The following is an 18,450-nucleotide window of genomic DNA, read 5'->3' as shown; positions in this document are numbered from 1 at the left end:
CTTGCTGGAGTCGAATGATGTGTGCCAAATAATTCAGCACTCGTATGGAAAATGTCGCTGAAGAAAAGACTCCTTCCCAAACCGATCCACCACCACAGACTCCTTGTCCAGAGGGTGGACCAAAGAACTTTCCTAAGCTAGTTCTCGCTTGGTGGCAGCTGCAACCACCATAGCATCCACTGGGGATCCCTTGTACCAGGCCTGTCTGTCTGTGGGAGGAGAAAGGATCCTGTCCGGGCATTTGGGTATTGGCTCTTTGGTGTCAGGCTCCTTCCATGCCCACATGGTAATGAGATCCACTAATGGATCTGCAGGAGGGGACACCCAGGATGTAGATGGGCCCATGTCAAAAGCCTCTAGGAATACTGACTCGTCCATACAGGGTTTTGGGGCTGACCAACCTCCCCTCTGGTGGAGGATTTCCATGAGGTCTCCAAAGGAGACATCCTTGGGAAGTGACCTGGGGGAACCCTCACTTTCATCCAAATCAGTATCTTCTGTGAGGGACTCAAGTGGAGTCCATGTGCCTCCTCTTACATGATGCTTATGGGGAGCCTCCTCAGTGGGACTTTCTGAAGAGGGCTTTTAAGTCACGGGGGGTTCCATGACGGGATCCACTCGGGGGGCCTCTAGCATGGGCTGTCCCTGGGACAAGCTGATGGGAGTCGTGACCAAATCCATGGCAGCCTGGGCGGAGTCCAAGGCAATGGGCTGGAGTCTCAATCCTTGGGAGAAAACCCTCTCCACCATGTCAAAGGCCGAAGAAGAGTGCACCTCCTTAGCAACCAACAAGGAAGAAGCTCTCCACTGTGAGGATTGGGGCTGAGGCCAAGGTACCCTGGGTTCTGAAGGAACGGCTCGGATCCAACAAAGTCGGAGCTGAAGACACCTCCGTTCCCTCGGATCTGGCTCCCTGTTCTCGGCCCCAAGAGTTGCTCAGATCCAAACAAGTCTGATCCGATCGAGGTTGGAGGGCCATCGGCGCCAAACTCCCAGCTCTGAGGATCCTCGGATCCATAAACCCCGAAACCGCAGGTCGGATTGGGGAAGGAGAGATTTGATGGAAGAAGGGCATAGAGGTCCCCAGAGAGGGGCCTGGCAAGACTCCCATTTGTATTTGGGTCCAAATGAATCTCCGCATCATCCTGTCCATGTCAAGCTCTGATAGACTCAGAGTCGACCGCGAAGAGGTTACCGACTCAGTTCTGGCTGGTCTGTGAGATGACCTCGAAGAAGGCCTCTGGGTCCAAGGGCTCATCGGCTCTGGGGGGAACCTCGGGGAGGTCGAGGAGAGGTGGTCCTGACAACTTTAGAAGGCGGACTGGGAAATGGCTCCCACTTCGGAGACCGTTTGCAGTGCCTTTCCACTCTTTTATCTTTATCTCTCTCGTTCTTATCTCTATCCTTTGGTTTTGTCCCTGTCTCAGCAGGCTTAGAGGGAGGTCCCAGCCTGAGGGGAGGGTTGGTCTGCTACTGGAGCCGATGTCAAGGTAGTCAAATCCAATGCAGAAACTGGTAGCAGGCCCTTAGCTACCAGTTTTTCCTTCTTTTCTTTCAACACCCTGGGGTTGAACCCTGCACACACACTACATGGCAAACTACAGTGAGGAACACCCAGGTAAATAACACGCAGAGTGTGGCCATCAGCCGGTGAAAGCTTGTGGCCACACTCTGTGCATTTTTTAAATGTTGGTTTTGGCTGGTCAGCCATCACCTCACACTACTCAGCCAAAACTAAACCAACACACACACACACACACACACACACACACACACACACACACACACACACACACACACACACACACACACACACACACACACAAGGGATGGTTAGGCCTACACTACCTCACAAATACAAACTTTCTAAACTACTTTTTTTCTTTTTTTTTTAACAAAAAACCAAATGACGAAGGGGAGGAAGGGTTGACCAAAAATGACTACACTCACACACTAAATATATACCAAAAATTAGCACTTACTACACACCCAACTTGGAGCTATAGAGACCACGATGCATACGCATGAAGCGGCGATCTGAGGGAAGGTAGGAGATGTGAGGGATTAAGGGTAAGGGGAGGAGCTTGGAGCAGATGCATTTAAAATGTTGCCATCTCGGATCCGATATGGATCAGAGTACCCACAGGTTGCAGATAAATAAAGTTAACTACTTAGATCCTACATTTGTCTGTTTCTCCCACATGTTCAATAGACTTTGTAAACCAACATGTATGCAGTCCACTGTCTAGGCCATCACTATTAACCTTTCGTCTTTTAGTTTAAATTCACCTCTCCTTAACCATTCCTGCATTCAGTCCTGATCAACATGAGGTTGTTCCAAGAGTTTTCTATACTTGTAACTATATTTATGCATTTTCTACATTCCTTGCCTTCTCATCTGATCCTTCAAATTTTTTTTGGTGCATTCAGTTGCTGCCTGATTTTTATCTACTTCTGGTTTGACTTCCATTCCCACATGATGCCAACATGCTTCTGCTAAACTAAGCAGGGAAGTCAGCTTAGACTTATACTCATCATGTTTCAAAACTTTCACTAAGTTTGGGCCTTGTGAGGTCAGCAGAAATGTATGCAGTCCCATGACTGCAGATCTATATATGTAACCAGTTTTAAGGAGGCCCATACCTCCTTCAGAACTGAGAATATATAGGATCACAGGAGGTTACTAGGATACTGGCTCTGAGGGTCTTACAAGCCTACCCAAGAGTTTAGCCCATGTTTAGACAAGTCAGCACCCAAAGCCCCTGTCCAGCAGGGACACAGGCGGAATACCAAGGGTGTATTTTCTGTTTCCCATCCAGATATCCAGGTTGTGTTTAAAAAGGGATAATGAGGTACTCTGTTGGACATGGAGAGGGAGTCCATTTCACAGATGGGGGAGTCTCAGGGACACAAATCTGTCCCACCAACAAGTCCTATTGATATCACAGACCAGGTTAAGGTCACGCGTATGGGTTGCTCAAGTGGAGCTTGACTTGCGGGTATGCAGCAGTCCCGTCAAGGCGGGGTCTGAGATTGCTTTGTATGCCAGACAGAGGCCACCTCTGAGGAGTCTATATGAAAATGAGTAGAGGAACAGGGCTTTTAGCCTATCTGTGTAAGGTAGATGTTTGAGGCCCTGGATTCTCCTGGTGAGGAAACTCTGTGGTCTCTCCAGCTGCTGCATGTGCTTTGCGGGGTACATGCCAAAGGGGGCATTATACTCAATAATTGGCCTTATAAGGGAAGAATACAGGGATGTTATGACTTTGTCCCTGGATGAGATACCCTTACTTATGAGGTGGGCCATGTAGAAAGCTCTCTGACAGGGATGTTATGACTTTGTCCCTGGGTGAGATACCCTTACTTAAGAGGTGGGCCATGTAGAAAGCTTTCTGTAAAACGGAAGAAATATGGTAGTCAAAAGTCAGGTTACTATCAACCTGGGTGTCCAAATCCCTCACTACTGATTGTGTACTTAGGAGATTGTTATTGGTGTGGTAATATGTGGAGACACCACTCTCCCCAAAGGGGATGATGATGCATTTTTTAGCATTCAGCTTGAGGTCATGTTTCTGGCACCAGTCATTTGTTTGAGTGAGACCCTCTTGGAGGACGTCCACATCATTTGGGGAATTGAGGACTGCACCCAGCTTGCAATCATTTACAAACTTCATCAGCCATAGCCCATTGGTTTTGGCCTGCATCTCAGAGAAGTATATCCTGAATAGTACTGATCCCAGGGATACACTGCTTGTTACTGGTCTACTGCTTGAGGCAGCTTCCCCTACTTTGATTAGGTGGTTTCCATCAGTGAGCCAGTTTGCTACCCATCTGGCAACATATGGATTGATGGCTAGTTGAGAGAGTTTACCTACTATGTCCAAGTAGGGAATAGTGTTGAAGGCTTTGGCCAGGTCAAGATAGGCGGTGTGCATAGTCTTCCCCTCATCCATGGCTTTGGTGACTGTCTCAAAGAAGATTCAACAGACATGACCTCCCCTTGACAAAGCCAAACTGTGTGGGGTCGAGTGTTTGAAAGTTGCCACTGTCCCTGTTAATGAGGACCACGATAATATGTTCCATGGCCTTGCAGATCAGGCTAGTTAGGCTGATGGGTTTATAATTTCCTGGATCGGTGGACGCTCCACCTTTATGTAAAGGGATGACTGACTGTCCTCCACTCAACTGGGACAAAGCCAGTACTCAGGCTTTGGCTGAATAGGGTGCCTAACAGTGCTGCAAGTTCATGCCTGAGTTCATGTAGGATGCAGCCTGAGATGTTATCGAGTCCCATTGAGGCTGTATTTTCTTGCTTCTGAGAGGGCAGTGATGCCCTGTTCCCTAGAGATAAAGGGTGGGGGGGCAGGTACTGGAGATGTCCTGATTTACTGATGGGGGGGACAGAGGGGAAAAGTTTTTGCTGAATCTGTTAGCCAGTAGATTGGCTATATCTACAGCAATTGTGTATGTGGTATCCTTCACCATGAGTTCTGAACAGATCTGGGTGCTTCTTTTGAGAGTGCGGACATGTGAAGAAGGTCTTATGACTGTCCTAGTAGATGTGGCCAATTTGGACTCGAAGTTGGCTTTAGAGGATTTCACTAGTGGTCTTATTTGCTTGTTCAGGCTAAGGAGAGATTACTTCCAATTGGGCACCTCCTCCTTCTTGGTCCTGGATAGCAATTTTTTCTTTTGTTATACAGTTCATTTATTACAGATGTCCACCAGACAGGTTTACTTTTCCTTGTGGAGGATGATTTTGTCCTGTCAGGTGTTCCTGATTCCATGCATCTATATAAATGCGCGTATAGTACTTTGGTGTAGATTTGGACATTGCTGCCAGCTCCTACAGTGGGAGATGGGGCTGTAAAGCTGTTTATACCATCCCTCAGGAGGTTGTAATCAGCTTTGGAGAAGTTTTTTTTGTTTGACCCTAGCTGGGGGGGGGGGGGGGGGGCTTTGAAAGTGACGGTCTTATGGTCAGATCTTACCAGGGAGGATGATACCGTAGGGGTGCTGCAATGGTTACTCATGCTGATTAATACCAAGTCCAAGATATCATCACCTCTTGTGGGGATATCAACTAGCTGTTCCAAGGCATTTGCATTGATAAAAATCGAGGAATCTCTGGGCATTTGTGTTCTGGCATGAGTAGTTTTTTCCCATCAATGGTTGGGTAAGTCACCCAAGATTAGGGTAAAGGGTTGAATCTTAATAGATTTGAAAAGGTCAAGATAGGTGGAGTGGGCATCTTGAGTCATATTTGGGGGCCTGTAGCTAGCTATAATTTGAATAGAGGTCTTATCAATGGTTAACTGCACCTGGAGTGTCTCCTGTGTGTCATACTGTTTGACCAGCCTGGAGGTGTGTGTGTCTAATATATACTGACACTCCACCTCCTATGGTTTTGCTGCCCACATGTTGGGGTCTGAATGTATGAAAGGACGAGTAACCAGGTAAGGCTGGGATGCTCTCCACAGCTTTGAACCAGGTTTCTGTGACTACACAAATGTGAGCATCTTCCAGGGTTAAGAATGCTTGCAATGAGTGCAATTTCATATTTAGACTCCAGCATTTAGCAGCATAACCTTTAATTTCCGTTTTGTTGAAATTTTTATGTTGGTAGTATCGACCTCATGACCTTCCTAAAAAAGGCACTATGGGGGAGGCAAGGGCCTTTGCCAGAAGCTTGAAGCCCAAGTGAGACAGATGCAGGACATCTCTAACAAAGCATTGTTGTCTGTCGATCATATCTTCCCAGGCTGTCAGGTACTGGATCCCCCTGGAATGCACCAGAAACTAAGCCAATTGTTAAAGTCAATAATTTTATGTTTGTATTGAGGTATCATTCTGGGTGACGGTAGAATGCTGCTTAAGGCTAGGGACATACCTGCCTGGGACACATTCAGCAAGCTCAATCATCTCTCTCGTCATACAGTCCATAACATCTCAAGTTGTTCATGCAAACATGGACTATGGCAGATTCATAACAGTACCAGTTGTTGAGAGACTTGAGTACGTGTCTGATATGGCAGATTCTGGCACCTGACAAACAACTAACTGTGACTTCCTCCTTATCCAGCCTTGTGAGAGGCTGCATAAGGTGTACACTGATTTTTATAAATAAATTTGATGAACATGAATCATCCTTCTTGTTTTCTTGTCTAACCTATCCAATACCTTTTGGGACCAGTCAATCACTACAAAACTGTAAGTTAGGTTTATAGCTTGGACTTTGTTCCTAGATATCAATGCCATTTTCAATATAATTTTAGTCTTCTAAAATATTCCTTACTGAGTTTTGCTCACATTTGTTCATGTTTTATTGTTGATCCTTCATTAATTCACAAATATTTAAACACTCCCTCTTGCTCTCAAGTTCTTTTATATCACATTCCTATCCCAAACTGATGTATTCTTGGTGCTGCAGCTTTCCTGCTTTAAAGGTTGCTTTTGCACATTTATCAAGACAATGACATTCTTTTATCATCTGAAAAAAGTTATGACCATTTGCAGGTGTGCTTTCAGTTCCTCATCTGATGAGCTACACAGTTTTAAATCAAAAAAAAAAAAAAAAAAAAAGGAAGATGAGATCTTTACACTTAATTGTTTTATGGGAGCCAAGGTGTAGCCACGATGTAATTTGTTAAGCAGACAACTGAATGGGATAAGACAAAAGAGCAGCAGTGATGGTCACCCTGCAATATTTCCCTTTGAATTTTTATCCCTGCAACCATAACTCATCCGGAGGATGGCTTAATGGTTAAGGCATAACTGCAAAATGTCCACAAAAAGCAAAACTACACAGGAACAGGTGAAAGGTGCAGTACAAGAAAACTGTGTAAACCTGAAGTAAAAAACAAATACCGAACAAAAACGGCTGGCCAAAAACCTCTGTTTATTAAACAAAATAGAAAGCAATAAAATGTGAGCACTTTCGCAATAACACTATTGCTTCTTCAGACTAATAAGCAAGTAGACAGACTAATAAGCAAGTAGAAAGACATGAGTTTAAAAAGGAAGCAAAAGCAATCAGCTGTCATATGCAAATCTGATAAAATAATTAAAAGGTACATACAAAACAATGCAACAATTGTTATAAACACAAGGGAAACAGTACGAATAAAATCTAAGTTTAAAAACAACATTAATGTTTAAGCGGGCGTGCTTTCAAGAAAGGTTTAAGGCTAGAAACACCATTTAAACCAGGCAGTTTCTCTGCATTCAAGAGCAAGATCAATTTCTGTTCAGCCATTTCTGTTTTATTAGATGTAGCACCCCCTCTAATACTAACATCCAAAACCTGGAGTACAAAGAACTTAAAAGTATGTTCTGAGCCATGCAAACCAATGTGCGGTGCTAAGGCATTTGTGTCTTTCTGATTCCTAATGTCCTTATAGTGTTCGAGAATCCTGTCCTTCAGTGGTAGTTTTGCCTATGTAGAAGGCATGACAGACCTGGCAACTTGCAAAATAAACAATATTTGGAGTTCTGCAGTCAGCATAAAAATCAAGTTCGATTTTAAAGTTAATGTGTGGATGTATGTAGGTAGAACCCGTAAGTACATACTTACAGGCTGAACATGATCTACAGGAAAAAGTCCCATTCCTGGTAGACTGAGACCGTTTGATATAGAGTTGTTGTTTATAGCACAAATGTTTCTTCAAGGACTTATTTTTTTAAATGCAAAATGTGGTGTGCTGTCTATAGTCCCTTTCAATTCATCTATTGTGTGTACGATATTCCAGTTCTGTTTAATGACCTCACAATATATATTGATGTCATTAGAGTAAGGTGGAGAGACTCAAATTCTATCTCACAGCTACAGTTGCTTGTGGAGCATCAGGTAGAGTGTGGTTGTCAAAATAGGCTTTACATTTCCCTTCTGTCTCTTCGCATGCAGCATTAATTTGAGAATCAATCTCTACCTCTTTGTAGCCTCTATCTAAAAAGTCATCTAAGAAGTCCATATGTTTTTGCTTTGGCTTGGCTCATCAGAACTGTTGAATGAATTTATCAACTACTTGCATGACACTACCGGTTTCTTAAGATTTACCTGTAAATATTCTGCTGTAGAAGTGGAGTTCTTAGATGTTAAGATCAACAAAGGAGACCTTGATAGTATATATACTAACGTCTACAAAAAAACTACTAAGAAGAACAACTTCCTGCACAAAAATAGCATGCATCCCAAGCATGTCACCCAGAATGTTTTAAAAGGGCAGATTTATAGAGTAATGATATTGCACAATGATAACATTTAGTTGGGTTTAGCACTCGACTCTCTCAAGCGTGACTTTTTAGATGGAGGCTGCAAGGAGGCCGAGATTGATTCTCAAATTAATGCTGCATGGGAAGAAAGGGAAGGGAAATGTAGAGCCTGTTTTGGCAACCACACTCCACCTGATGCTCCACAAGCAACTGTAGCTGTGAGAGATACTTTTAGAGTCTCTCCACCTTACTCTAATGATATCAATAAATATTGTGAGGTCATTAAACAGAACTGGAATATCCTACACACAATATATGAATTGAAAGGGACTATAGATAGCACACCACATTTTGCATTTATAAACAAAAAGTCCTTGAAGAAACATTTGAGCTATGAATCACAACTCTGTATCAAACGGCCTCAGTCTAACCAGGCATGGGACTTTTTCAGCCTGTAAGTATATACTTATGGGCTCTAGCTACATACATCCTCACGTTAACTTTAAAATTGAACTTGATTTTTATGCTGACTGCAGAACTCCAAATATTGTTTATTATGCTGACTGCAGAACTCAAAATATTGTTTATTTTGCAAGTTGCCAGGTCTGTCATGCCTTCTACATAGGCAAAACTAACAGACCACTGAAGGATAGGACTCTCAAACACTATAGGGGCATTAGGAATCAGAAAGACACAAATGCCTTAGCACAGCACATTGGTTTGCATGGCTCAGAACACACGTTTAAGTTCTTTGTACTCCAGGTTTTGGATGTTAGTATCAGAGGGGGTGCTACATCTAATAAAACAGAAAGGGCTGAACAGAAATTAATCTTGCTCTTGAATGCAGAGAAACTGCTCGTTTTAAATGGTATTTCTAGCCTTAAACCTTTCTTGAAAGCATGCCCGCTTAAACATTAATGTTGTTTTTAAATTTAGATTTTATTCGTACCGTTTCCCTTGTATTTATAAAGTACAGTTGTGTGCACTTACCATAAATGTTCGAGTGTATTCACTGTTGCAGTCATCACATTTGGGTTATCCTGCCAGGGGTAGCCCACAGTCGGCCCGAATACCAGAGGCTTCGTATTTCTGCGTCGGTTGCTGTCACTCCAGGACTGACGTCAGGTCATCAGCAGTATAAAATCAGGCAACCAACGCCATTACATCAGTTTTTCTTGCCCGGTCAGGAGGCCCCCAAACAGGGAGCTAGGTTATGGTGGAAGAACACCACCAGTAGAAAGTAAATACCAAAAAAAATCCCTGTAAGGAGAGAGAGAGAGAGAGAGAGAGAGAGACAAGGGGGATGGAGGGAGGGAGGAAAACCAGGACTGCAAGAGTGAATACACTCGAAAATCTACATTCATGGTAAGTGTATACAACTGTACTACGTTCTTCATGTTTCACTGTTGCAGTCATCACATTTGGGTTGATTCCCAAAGCTGAAGAAAAGGGTGGAGGCAGTCAAGAAAATTGTAGGCTGGCTAGGATGCTCTGCAAGACTGCGGCGGCAAAGCCTGCCCTGGATTTGGAGAAGATAAGCAGGCGGTAATGCTTAGTGAAGGTATGAAGAAATGTCCATGTTGCAGCCTCCAGGATGTCCCTGGTGGGGACCCCTCTGAGAAAGGCTGCAGAGGTGGAGGTTGCTCTGGTGGAATGTGTCCTGACCCCCTTTGGGGGTGGTTTCCTCTGCTGTCTGTAGCAGAAATGGATGCAGTGTGCCATCCATTTGGAGAGTGTTTGTTTGGATATGGTCTTGCCCTCTGCTCCTGCTGCTAAGCTGACTAGCAATTGATCAGTTTTTCTAAAAGATTTAGTCCAGTCCAGATAGAATCTGAGCTGTCTGTGCACATCTAGAGAGTGCAGAATCCTTTCCCCATTGTTTTGTGGGTTAGGGAAAAACATGGGAAAATGTATGGATTAGTTGAGAGCCACACTGGACACCACTTTAGGCATGAAAGATGGGTTAGTCCTGAGTGAGACTCTGTCAGCATGGAAAATGATGAAGAGCTCTAGAGCCATGAGTGTTTGTAGCTCTGATACACTTCTAGCTGAAGTGATGGCCAGAAGCAAGGCTGTTTTCCAACAGAGAAATTTTAACTCTGCTGAAGCTGCAGGTTCAAAGGGGGGTGGGCAGGGTGAGCTTTTCCAACACAAAGTTAAGGTCCCAAGCTGGAGTAGGAGCTCTTCTGGGTCGCCTTAAGTTGTTAGCCCCTCTTAGGAACCGTTTGATGACAGGGTGTGAGAAGAGATGAGCCTCTGTGCTGTAATGAGCAAAGATGACAGAGGCATGAATTTTAAGAGAAGAGACAAGCCTCTGTGCTGTAATGAGCAGAGATGGCAGAGGCATTAATTTTAATAGAAGAGAAGGATAGACCCCTGTGTAGTAGGTCTTCCAGGTAATCCAAGATGAGAGGTAGGGAAGGCTGTGTCATTCCGGCACCCTTAGCCTGGATCCAGGTGCAACCTTTTCCACTTGTCAGCACAGGATTTCCTAGTACTGGGGCATCTGGCCTCACGTATAACATCTAAAGTTGTTTGCTTAGGCTGGCAGCTTGAGGGGTGGGCAGGGAATAAGCCAGGCTGCCAGGTTGAGGGTCTGCAATTGGGGATGCATGAATTCTCCATTCCCCTGGGTCAGGAGTGTTGGGATCTGTGGTAGGTGCCATGGTGGCAGGGGTGACGGGCTGCACAGCAGTGGGTACCAGTGCTGACATGGCCAGTCTGGGGCAATCAGGATTGCCCTTGGTTATTCCTCTCTTATTTTGAGCAGTACCCTTGATACGAGTGGTAGAGGGGGAAATGGACTGAGGTTTACCCACTGGAAGGATAGAGCATCCACTTTCCAGGCCTTGCTGTGAGGTTCCCTGGTGCAGACTTTTCTGAGCTGATGATTAGAGTGGGAGACAAACAGATCGACCTTCGGGGTGTCCCATTTCTGGGTTACAAGGGTCTAGCTGCCACTTATGTGGGTCTAAGCAGGTTTCTGCTTAAGTTGTCTGTCAGAGAGTTTAGACAGCCTGGCAGGAATTGTGCTAGCAGGTGTAGTTGCATGGCTGAGACCATGTGCCAAAGAGTCATGGCGAACCTGCAGAGAGGATAAGAGTGAGTCGCTCCCTGCTTGATGATATACCACATCACTGTGGTGTTGTCTGTTTTGATGAGTAGAGGCCCTGCGGAGAGTAGGGGTCTGACAGCTCAGGGCATGCTGAACAGCTAACATCTCTTTTTGGTTGATGTGCAGATGTATTTGGTTTGGGCTCCAATGGCCCTGAATGCACCTGCTGTTCAGGTGTGCACCCCAGGCATAGTCTGATGCATCTGTGGTGAGGGTCTGGGTGGCATGGGGTTGTGAGAAGGGAAGTCCCTTGTTGTGGTTGCAAGCTGCTACCCACAAAAGAAAATTCTTCCTTAAACAAGGTATCATTGGTATGAGAGTTTCCAGGTCTTGAGTGTGTTGACACCAAAGGCTTTTTAGGTACCATTGTAGTTTCCTCATATGCAGTCTGGCATATGGAATGAGTAGGATGCAGGAAGCCATGAACCCTAGAGCTTGCAGGATTTTCCTTGCAGTTAACTGGGTTCTGGTGACTATTTGAGAGAAGTAGCCTGTCAAGTAGGCTCGTTTGTCTGGAGTAAGGAATGCCATCTGGGATGCTGTGTCCAGGCTTGCTCCCCAGGAATACAATTTTTTGTGTGGGGACTAGTTTTGATTTCTTTTCATTGACAGTATACCCCAGGGAGGTCAGTAGGTCCTTTACAAAAGTCAGGTGCTGTAACAGCTTTTCCTGACCGTCTGCCTGAATCAGGCAATCATCTAAGTATGGGTAAATTTGAATATTTAACCAAAAAACGGAGGATGCAAAACAAACCAGTAAGCAGAAACAAAGCACCCTGAACCACTGCTAGGTAGGCACACAAATTTATTAAGCCGAACAGTTCACTCGAAAAAATAACGCTGAATCAAATCACCATACGTTTTCGTCCACAACTTCATCAGATTACACTAATACATTCAATTAACTGCTTTTATATACTCATCCAACTTTTAAAAAACAGCCAGTAAAAACAATCATTGTACATTGAAGTGCATTGAGTTACTGCCCTCTACTGACAAGGAGGATTATTACACATTAATGTCACAATTTTGCTGATCTCATTTTTAATACAGGGCAAGTGAGATCATGTCATTTAAACCAGGAATTTACTGGCCTCCAACACCACTTGCCAGTATAATTCCCTGTATTCAACTAAAGTCTCCCACATACGCCCTGGGGTCCTTTGGCACAACCTCTAATATAAAAACTGAAATTCAGCTTCAGGACAAGTTTTGTGTGTTTGTACAGAGAATTTGTTTCACATTTTATACGAATATCATAGGTGTGCTCATAAATTCTCTGCTTAACCTTTCTTTCACTCTTGCCAATGTAAAAAGCATTACATTTTTTACATAACCCAACATAAATAATCCCTTTGTGTTGCACTGCAATTTAAAAGTTTTAAAGTTAAAATTTTGTTATTTCTGGCAGGTAAAGTAATGGTATCCCCAGTAATCAAATAAGAACAATAATTACAAGCACCACATTTAAATACACCAGCTTTTTGTTTGTACCTGCTAACCTTGAATTCCTTTACTACCTCTTTCAAAAATATCCTTCAGGGTGTTCCCTTTCCTATAAATATGTTTTATTTCACCCTGAAAATGTGATTTAAGTCAGAAACTTTAGAAAAGTTAGTCCACTCTTTGTCAAAAATTCTTTTGATCACACCAGCTTGTCCATCATATGTAGTAATGATGCCTGATACTAATTCATTATTTAACCCATCTACTTTCTTGTTTGTGACTTGTTGAGTTGCACCATCTTCAATTTTACCCAATACGGGGGCAAACCTTCCCTTCCTCCCATCACTGACTTCTTTGGAAACTTTATCAATGAGCTCTTCCGGTAGCCTCTATTCAGGAACATGTTTCTCAGGTTTTTACATTCGTACCATAACATGCATCATCAGAAGTCATTCTACACAAGCACAAATTGCCCTTTTATAACACTCCTTTTCTGGTGGGGGGTGCGAACTTGAGTAGTGCAGATAAGAATTGGAAAAGGTCTCTTTTCTATAAATTCTAGACTCAAAGCCATACTCAGTTTTAGATATGTTAACATCAAGGTATTTCAATTCATCAGTAGTGAATTTGTGAGTGAATTTTAAAAATTCTGTGGTACCATTTAGGTATTCCACAAAGCTACCAAATTCATCTTGAGTGCCTGCCCATAACAAACACAAGTCGTCCAGAAATCTACCATACAACTTCCATAAACTACTATATTCTGAATTCAGTACAAACTTATTCTCCCAGAAGGACATTATAGTGTTAGCATAAGTGGGAGCACAGTGTGCTCCCATCCACACCTTTAGTTTGTCGAAAATACTGCCCTGAAAGAATATAAAATTATTCTTTAGGACAATCTCCATTGATAACAAAACAGTTCTGAACTCATTGTGCCCTAGTAGTTTGGATTCAAGTAGCATTTCTTGAACCATTCAAGGCCTACATCATGGGGTATACTTGTAAATAAGTCAATCACATCCAAGGTACCAAAACCTTTTGTTTCATTTGCAAGTGATTCATTTAGTTTTCCTAAGAAATGCCAGGAATCTTTTAAAATAACATTGTTGTCACAAACAAGCTTTTTATCTTCTGGTCAATGTACTTGGCCAAAGGTGCAGTGACCGAACCTTGCTGACACTATCACTCTCAAAGGTGGGTCACTTTCATCTTTATGCACCTTTGGTATCCCAAATATGGAGGGTATTCTCGGTTTGTCTACATGCAAATATTTAAAAGTACTCATGTCAATAACTCCATCCATTAATAAGTCATTTAAAATAACATAAATTCGCTTGTAGGCAATATTAATTTCATTCAAGGATATTCTGGTGTATTTGGTATTGTCATTTAATATGTCAAACATTTTGCTCTCATAATTAATGGCATCCATAAGCACAACCCCCGCCTTATCGGGCTTCATAATTCTTATATTCTTGTTCTCACTTAATGATTTCAAAGTTTTCAACTCTGGGTCTGTTAAATTAGACTGCACTTTGTGACAACTCAGAATTTTCCTAAGCTCATGTTCCAAGCTCAATTCAAAGTTTCTTAGCTGAGGGTGTGTTGGGATTAAAGGTGCTCTTACGCAATTCTACATTGTTCATGTTGACACCATTTCCTTTAAAATATAATTCTAAGTTTTTCTTCCTAATAAATAATTTAATATCAATTAAAAGTTTAAAAATATTTGTTTTCTCTCTAGGTATAAAACCAAAACCTTTTGTCAATAGTTCAAAATGACTACTGTTAATTGCTACATCTGTGTAATTGAAAATATTAAAATCATTATAACTGTATTTAAAACCACAGTTTGTAATTATTCCCAGACTGGTCGGCTCCTTTGCTGAGCTCCCCACTTTCTGGTTTTGTAGTTTTTGAATTGTAAGTAACAGGTTCCTGTGCATAAGTCTCTCAGACCGCTTAAAGGTGGAAATGCAGCATCATAATCATTCTCTAAAGGCAATTCATTGTCAGAAATGTCATTGTTAGGTTCTCTGTAGTGATTAATGTCATAATTTCTAACATTTCTCACCCAATTCTTAGGTTTCGGGTATTGTTTCTTTGTTTTGTATTCATTTAAATCTCTCTCAATCTTGTTTAATTTTCTGTTTTTAACCTCCAAACATTTACTTTCTAAATTATTTAATAGTTTATGATATTTGCTTCTCTCTTCGTCCACTGTAAATAATAAATCATGAGTAATGTCCTTGTTTATACATTCTACAGTTTCTTGCAACTTCTTTATTTCTACCTCATTGTTTTTAATGATAGCCCTCATTATATCAAAACCACAATTATCAAAAGCCTCTATTAGTTCAAAATAAAACTCTGTACCTTCCATTAACCTTGTTAGGTATTTGCATACCCTAAGCCCTTTGGGCACAATTTTCTGTTCTAAACAATACTTTAAATAAGTGTTATCCATTTCTAACATTTTGCATTTGTATAAAAATAGTCCAGGTCATCAAGCTTTTGAGAAAAAGTTCCTTGTAGTTTATCATTAGTGTTGTTTTGCTAGCAAAATCATAAACAACATTGAATAAGTCACTGAATTGTCTTTTGTACCTGTAGAGTTTAAACTACCACCAGGGCCAAAACGAACTCCTTCACCCATTTTTCTAACATTGTTAGGCTGCTCAGATTGTCCGTGGTCGGTTTCTTCAAGCAAAATCCGAGGGAAACCATCCAGACTGCTGGATCATGCTCCATTTCGCCTTTCTACATCTCTGGAATCATTTTCCTCACCAACAGCCCGTCTCTCTCGCCTCAACACTGATGCACTTCCTGGTTTCCTGGTTCCAATACAGACGCCAATACCGAGGCCAAAGATTGGCTGACTGGGGTCAAAAGCCCACAAGTTGAGTGAGCTGTCCGATAAGCTTCCTGAGCTCACCGACTTCATTAGTCTTTGCTCCATTGCTTGCCACACTCCCAGCAGGTGATTCCATCCCAAAGTTACTAGTAACCAAAAAACGGAGGATGCAAAACAAACCAGTAAGCAGAAACAAAGCACCCTGAACCACTGCTAGGTAGGCACACAAATTTATTAAGCCGAACAGTTCACTCGAAAAAATAACGCTGAATCAAATCACCATACGTGCCCACAACTTCATCAGATTACACTAATACATTCAATTAACTGCTTTTATATACTCATCCAACTTTTAAAAAACAGCCAGTAAAAACAATCATTGTACATTGAAGTGCATTGAGTTACTGCCCTCTACTGACAAGGAGGATTATTACACATTAATGTCACAATTTTACTCATGATTTATTATTTACAGTGGACGAAGAGAGAAGCAAATATCATAAACTATTAAATAATTTAGAAAGTAAATGTTTGGAGGTTAAAAACAGAAAATTAAACAAGATTGAGAGAGATTTAAATGAATACAAAACAAAGAAACAATACCCGAAACCTAAGAATTGGGTGAGAAATGTTAGAAATTATGACATTAATCACTACAGAGAACCTAACAATGACATTTCTGACAATGAATTGCCTTTAGAGAATGATTATGATGCTGCATTTCCACCTTTAAGGCGGTCTGAGAGACTTATGCACAGGAACCTGTTTCTTACAATTCAAAAAACTACAAAACCAGAAACTGGGGAGCTCAGGAAAGGAGACGACCAGTCTGGGAATAATTACAAACTGTGGTTTTAAATACAGTTATAATGATTTTAATATTTTCAATTACACAGATGTAGCAATTAACAGTAGTCATTTTGAACTATTGACAAAAGGTTTTGGTTTTATACCTAGAGAGAAAACAAATATTTTTAAACTTTTAATTGATATTAAATTATTTATTAGGAAGAAAAACTTAGAATTATATTTTAAAGGAAATGGTGTCAACATGAACAATGTAGAATTGACGTAAGAGCACCTTTAATCCCCAACACACCCTCAGCTAAGAAACTTTGAATTGAGCTTGGAACATGAGCTTAGGAAAATTCTGAGTTGTCACAAAGTGCAGTCTAATTTAACAGACCCAGAGTTGAAAACTTTGAAATCATTAAGTGAGAACAAGAATATAAGAATTATGAAGCCCGATAAGGGGTTGTGCTTATGGATGCCATTAATTATGAGAGCAAAATGTTTGACATATTAAATGACAATACCAAATACACCAGAATATCCTTGAATGAAATTAATATTGCCTACAAGAATTTATGTTATTTTAAATGACTTATTAATGGATGGAGTTATTGACATGAGTACTTTTAAATATTTGCATGTAGACAAACCGAGAATACCCTCCATATTTGGGATACCAAAGGTGCATAAAGATGAAAGTGACCCACCTTTGAGAGTGATACTGTCAAAGGTTCGGTCACTGCACCTTTGGCCAAGTACATTGACCAGAAGATAAAAAGCTTGTTTGTGACAACAATGTTATTTTAAAAGATTCCTGGCATTTCTTAGGAAAACTAAATGAATCACTTGCAAATGAAACAAAAGGTTTTGGTACCTTGGATGTGATTGACTTATTTACAAGTATACCCCATGATGTAGGCCTTGAATGGTTCAAGAAATGCTACTTGAATCCAAACTACTAGGGCACAATGAGTTCAGAACTGTTTTGTTATTAATGGAGATTGTCCTAAAGAATAATTTTATATTCTTTCAGGGCAGTATTTTCGACAAACTAAAGGTGTGGCGATGGGGCACACTGTGCTCCCACTTATGCTAACACTATAATGTCCTTCTGGGAGAATAAGTTTGTACTGAATTCAGAATATAGTAGTTTATGGAAGTTGTATGGTAGATTTCTGGACGACTTGTGTTTTTTATGGGCAGGCACTCAAGATGAATTTGGTAGCTTTGTGGAATACCTAAATGGTACCACAGAATTTTAAAATTCACTCACAAATTCACTACTGATGAATTGAAATACCTTGATGTTAACATATCTAAAACTGAGTATGGCTTTGAGTCTAGAATTTATAGAAAAGAGACCTTTTCTAATTCTTATCTGCACTACTCAAGTTCGCACCCACACCAGAAAAAGAGTGTTATAAAAGGGCAATTTGTGCTTGTAGAATGACTTCTGATGATGCATGTTATGGTAACGAATGTAAAACCTGAGAAACATGTTCCTGAATAGAGGCTACCCGAAGAGCTCATTGATAGAGTTTCCAAAGAAGTCAGTGATGGGAGGAAGGAAGGTTTGCCCCTGTATTGGGTAAAATTGAAGATGGTGCAACTCAACAAGTCACAAACAAGAAAGTAGATGGGTTAAATAATGAATTCAGATCAGGTATCATTACCACATATGATGGACAAGCTGGTGTGATCAAAAGAATTTTTGACAAAGAGTGGATTAACTTTTCTAAAGTTTCTGACTTAAATCACATTTTCCAGGGTGAAATAAAACATATTTATAGGAAAGGGAACACCCTGAAGGATATTTTGAAAGAGGTAGTAAAGGGAATTCAAGGTTAGCAGGTACAAACAAAAAGCTGGTGTATTTAAATGTGGTGCTTGTAATTATTGTTCTTATTTGATTACTGGGGATACCATTACTTTACCTGCCAGAAATAACAAAATTTTAACTTTAAAACTTTAATTGCAACACAAAAGGGATTATTTATGTTGGGTTATGTAAAAATGTAATGCTTTTACA

The 18,450-nt window shown here is 41.3% G+C and overlaps 1 protein-coding gene across 1 annotated transcript in view; it reads right to left on the bottom strand.

Moving 5' to 3' along the window:
- The window catches only part of CLUAP1 (clusterin associated protein 1), a 960,319-nt gene that overhangs the window by 815,553 nt on the left and 126,316 nt on the right, over positions 1–18,450 (bottom strand). The gene's annotated exons all lie outside the window — the stretch shown is intronic.

The sequence above is a fragment of the Protopterus annectens genome, chromosome 12.part0, assembly GCF_019279795.1.
Source record: "Protopterus annectens isolate FY-2018-M chromosome 12.part0, PAN1.0, whole genome shotgun sequence".
In the NCBI taxonomy this organism is placed as follows: domain Eukaryota; kingdom Metazoa; phylum Chordata; order Ceratodontiformes; family Protopteridae; genus Protopterus; species Protopterus annectens.
This window is presented reverse-complemented; position numbering and strand designations above follow the sequence as displayed.